This window comes from Saccopteryx bilineata, chromosome 2 (genome assembly GCF_036850765.1).
Source record: "Saccopteryx bilineata isolate mSacBil1 chromosome 2, mSacBil1_pri_phased_curated, whole genome shotgun sequence".
Lineage (NCBI taxonomy): Eukaryota > Metazoa > Chordata > Mammalia > Chiroptera > Emballonuridae > Saccopteryx > Saccopteryx bilineata.
Window position 1 is genome coordinate 375,979,465 of NC_089491.1, and position 4,698 is coordinate 375,984,162.

General features: G+C 56.3%; 1 long non-coding RNA gene across 1 annotated transcript; it reads right to left on the reverse strand.

The window, feature by feature from the left end:
• Positions 1–292: 292 nt before the first annotated feature.
• LOC136327046 (uncharacterized) lies at positions 293–2,174 on the reverse strand. Its single transcript, XR_010729550.1, has 3 exons — positions 1,937–2,174; positions 1,536–1,601; positions 293–1,044 (listed from the first exon to the last, which is right to left on the reverse strand). It is a non-coding gene; the product is annotated as an uncharacterized lncRNA (long non-coding RNA).
• Between the last annotated feature and the right edge of the window lie 2,524 nt (positions 2,175–4,698).

The following is a 4,698-nucleotide window of genomic DNA, read 5'->3' on the forward strand; positions in this document are numbered from 1 at the left end:
TTCCCTTGCTACATTCTTGCTCCAGTTTGCATATCTCCCCACCCCCACACCCCAAGAGCACTAAGGCTGAAGTTTACTCACCAAAGACAATTCTTACCCCTAGGGACCTAGTGGAAAGGAAAGAGGTAGGGAGCTGCCTACATGTTTATGGACTGTATCCATGATCCCCGCTCCCCACTTAGGCCCTGGTAGGTCACCTCAAAGTGAGGTGGGGTAGGAGGAAATCTCTTTCTCACTTTTTTATTCCTTCCTCCTCCCGGGAGAGGAGACCCACTGGTATCCTCAGCGCCCCAGCCCGGTGGCGAGCATCTGTGGATAAGGTGATCCAGTTCTGGTCATCTCTGTCCGTCAGGATCAATGGTCAAGGTCTGGGGAGAAAGGAGTTGTCAAAGGTGCTTATGGCTGCAGGAAGTGGCCTTGGTGGTAGTTTGAGCAAAGGAGGGGAGAGACACACTCATCTGTGCCACAAAGTTTTCCTGCACGCCCCCTGTGTGCCAGGCCCTCAGTGACTGGCAGCTGAGCCACATTAACAGGCGAAGCCCTAAGCTGGGAAAGCAAGAAGACATTTCTACCCCATGAGTTCTGAAAGTATGCTTTCTGACCACCAGCAGAAGCAGCAGCACTTAGGAACTTGTTAGAAATACAAATTTCAGCTACTTCTCAAATTTACAGAATCAGAAACTTTGGGGGTGGGACCAGTGACCCCTGTTTTACCAGGCTCTCTAGGCAATTCTGATTCTCACTTTAGTGTAGGAACCACTGCCCTGCCCCAGGGGGAGCCCTAGTTAATGTGGGCCACACTGCTCCCAGTCTTATAGGAGAGATAGGCCCTTGCTTGCCATGTGACAGGGAAGACAGCCTTGTGCTCAGAATACTCCCAGTTAGAAAGTGGCATCTAGGTTTCTCCTGGCAAGTGCTTCTAACAGGGTCCTTCCCAGTGGACACACCAGGATGGATTTCTTTGGAGAGGGCTGGCCACAGGGGAACCCAGAGAACGGCCCCCTTTCACAGTCTCTCCATTCTTCGGAAAGTGGGTTTGATGTGCTAATGAAGGCATCAATTATTGAGTATCTGTAGCATTCATTACAATAACAAGCAAAGGAAAGGAGGGACCACTGGGAATGAAGAAGGGTCTTTTGAAACGTACTGTCATTTACTGCTCTCCTATAGGGTGGGAGAGAGCAGGGGGGGGTGTGAGGAGAGTAGGCTCTGGTCAGGAGGGTTCAGGCTTTCAGCAGAGGGAAGCGTATGCCTCCTCCTCAGCGCCCCATCCACACCAGCATCCGCCCCAGATGTCAGGTCACTGCCCTGGTCACTCTCTCCCCAGAACAGGCTCAACTCCCAGATCCCTCACTGCCTTCAGGCCAGGTGGAGTGTGGATAGTCCAAAGGGGCCCACGCAATGCGCTGGCCTGGCAACAGCCCCGCGAGCAGAGGGCTTTCTTGAGGGTCTAGGGTGGGAGCCCAGACATAATTTCTACATCACCTTTACCCCCGTGCTTTTCCCTAGAGGTCCATGTGCCCCTGTCTGCCCACCTCAGGCCCCATTTCCCTCTTCTTGTCCAGATGTTTGTCCAAGTGCAACCACTGTTCCAACCGCACCTTGGGGAAGGAGAGACTAGGCTGAGTGTTCGTACCTTTAGGGTGCTCCCATATAACCTCCCTCCCATAGGCTCGCAGGAACAGGGGAGGAGGCTAGGTGGGCGGAGTGATTTGAGCAGGCCTAGATGGGCCGTGCCAGCTGCCCCCTCCCAACCAAGAGCAAAGCCAGAGATGCAAGGGAGGAGGGCCAGGGGGAAGTTACCTGTTGCAGAATGAGAGTGGGGGTAGGGCGGCACCTGAGGCATCTCAGGTAGAAGCAGCTGGCACATTGGTTGTGCTGGGCACCATGCCAGATTACAGGAGCAATTCTCGACTCTTGGCTGGAAAAATCATACCTGTGTTGATCTTGCCCTGATCAGTCTTCTCCCTACCCCAGGAGCCTCTGCTCCTGAGATCTGATGGCACCGGAAGGAGACACGCATCTCCCCTGGGGGGATGCCACAGAGGATCAGGTGGGGTCATTGAGGGGTGCTGGTGCCAGGCCATCTGCCCTCTGGCTCTACTCAGAGCCTTGAAGTCTTTTTTCCTGTTCAGGAGCTGTATCCTTTCTCTCCATGGGACACCTGGAGGCCCCTGTCCTGGGTTGGGTGGCTGTGGACAAAGTAGTCGAAGAGAGACGGGAGTCAGACGAGCTCCCAGCTCTGCCTGAATCTGATTTAAGCTCCTCACTATGGAGGGGGGCCTCATGATGCAGGAGGTCAACTCAGAGTGGGGAAAGATGAATGTATTGTCCTCCTGAAACCTTTGGAACTGTTTCTAATCTCTAAGGGCTGATTCATGGAGTTTCTCCCCCTCAGTCCCTGAGACAGTGGCTTCTTGGCATTTAGTGTAAGGGCAGAAAAATCTCCATGTGACAGGATAAGCATCTTTCTAATTGTCATCCAGGGGATAATGCCCAGTTCCTTGACTTTGACATAAATGCATGTCTTAGCCTTCAACCACATTCTGGAGCCCACTCTCTCCCACCTGCCACACGGTCATGAGACATGTACCCGACATTGGTCCCTGCTTCTGGCGGCGCACAAAATTAGGAGATGGTGGTGGTGACAGGAAAGAGGCTGGGAGCCCTGGAGTCAGGCAGATCTGGGTTGGAATTTCAGCTTTACTACTCTTAGATTGGGTAAGTGGCTGTATCTTTCTAAGCCTCAACTTTTACCTCTGAAATGGGGCTAAATATGCCCACTTCTGTAGGGCTGTGGATTCCCTTCTACTTTGGTGGGCATAAAGTAAGGGAAGGAAGAAACTTTGTCTCATGGAGGTCACCTGAGGGAGAGGCAAAAGAGAGTCCTGTGTAGTTGAGTGTGGGTGGGGTCTGAATGTCAAGGAACAGCAATGCGAGTCTCCAACTTTGGGGCTTTGAAAGGCCTGGGAGATGGTGTCCATGCAGTTGAGAAGCCACTCCTCCCATGTCAACCCCTCCCTTACACAGAGCCTGCTGCCTCCCGTGCTCATCCTGGGCAGGCAGCCAGGCAGGGAGCTGGACAAGCGCCCACTGCGCACTCAGAGGCCAAAAGATGGGCACCATCCAGTTGGCAGAGGGAGAGGCAGCTGGCCCAGGAGGGGAGAAGTCAGGGTGCCGACTGCTGGGGTCATGTGCCCAAACGGTGTGTCTCAGACATGGCTCTTGGCTGCCCTCCTGAGCTGTCGGGCTGGAGATGGGAAGGGCCCCCTCCTCCTCCTGCACTGGTCCTGCCACCTAAGTTACTGCAACTGGAGATGAATCTCTAAGGGGCATCCCAGACTTACCCCTAGCCAAGCATGTAACTGGCTCAGGGGCAGGACTGGGGGCGGGCAGGAAAGTGGGAGAGCTTAGATTAAGTCTGCAACTGGATAGAACAGGAAGTGGGGAAACCGGTTTGTCATCTAGCTGTTGGGGTGGGGTCTCCTCTCCTGCCCTCTGCCTTCCTGCCACTCTGCCTGGTGACCTTTAGCGAAGAGATGTACTGTGCCCCTTCTTTGCTCCTTTAAGCCAGCTTTGGGGATGCTGAGAATAAATAAAAGGGGCAGGAAACTTAGCCTACCTCCCCCTCTCCAAGAGGAGCTTGGGAGAGGAGAAACAGGACAGAAAACTGGAGGGAGAGAGGGAGCAAGAAACCGGGTCAGAAGGAGGGGTCCATCCTGGTCCCAGCTGGAGAAGTCTGTGGAACCTACAGGTAGGCCAAGGTAGGAGTAAGGAGGAGGTGGAAGTAAGAAAGGGGTTGGAGTGGGGTGGGGGTGGGACAGGGCTGGTTCCTGCAGGCTAAGGTGAAGATGGTACTGGCGTTGCCAAGCGAGGTGTGAGAAAGGGCAGGAGTTGAAGCGCCCTCCTTCGGGGTCCTACTTGACCTGATCCTAGACAAACCTATCGCATAGCCCCCTGCAGTTCCAGCAGATGCCTGCAGGAGGGGCCGCAACCCTAGCTGGGAGAAAGAAGACAGCCCAGTAGGGGGCGCCGGGTGGGGAGACTGGGTCCCGGCTTTTGAGACATGTCTAAGGAGGCGGCGGGAGTGTCTGGGCAGAGGCGGAGGAGGAGAATCCAAACTCTCTCTTGCGTACCGCGGTCGTGGCTTTCGGAGGTCACCTTGGCTAAAGAGTGGTCTTCTTGTCCCGCGGCCCCGCCTTGCCTCCCTGCCCCGTTTCTCCCCGAATGCTTCTCCATCCCAAGGCGCGGGGGTTGGGGGGGACCGACTTGGAGACCTAGAAGTCCCGACCCTCGTGGTGCAGCCTCTCCCCTGAGGCCGGTTCCGGGCCTTAGGTATTTGTCTAGTCTCGTAGCGCAAGCATAGCTTGGGGTGGGAGAAGCAGGTGGAGAGAGGAGGGGAGAGTGAGCGCACCCCGCACCCAGCCCCTCCGCGCGCCGCAGGATCCCGCGGTGCTGCTGAGGGCGCGAAGCGCCGTGCCCCCGCCCCTCCCGGCTCCCCGCCACCCCAGGCGGCCCTTTGTACGTTCCGGCCACACTCCCATGCCCGCGCCGCGCGCGCTCCCGCCCTCAGCGACACACCCGCGCCGGTCGCGCGCGCGCGCGCGCACACACACACACACACACACACACATACACACACATACACTCGCTCTCGCACACTCGGTGACACGCCCGCGCGCGCGCTTACCCACACGC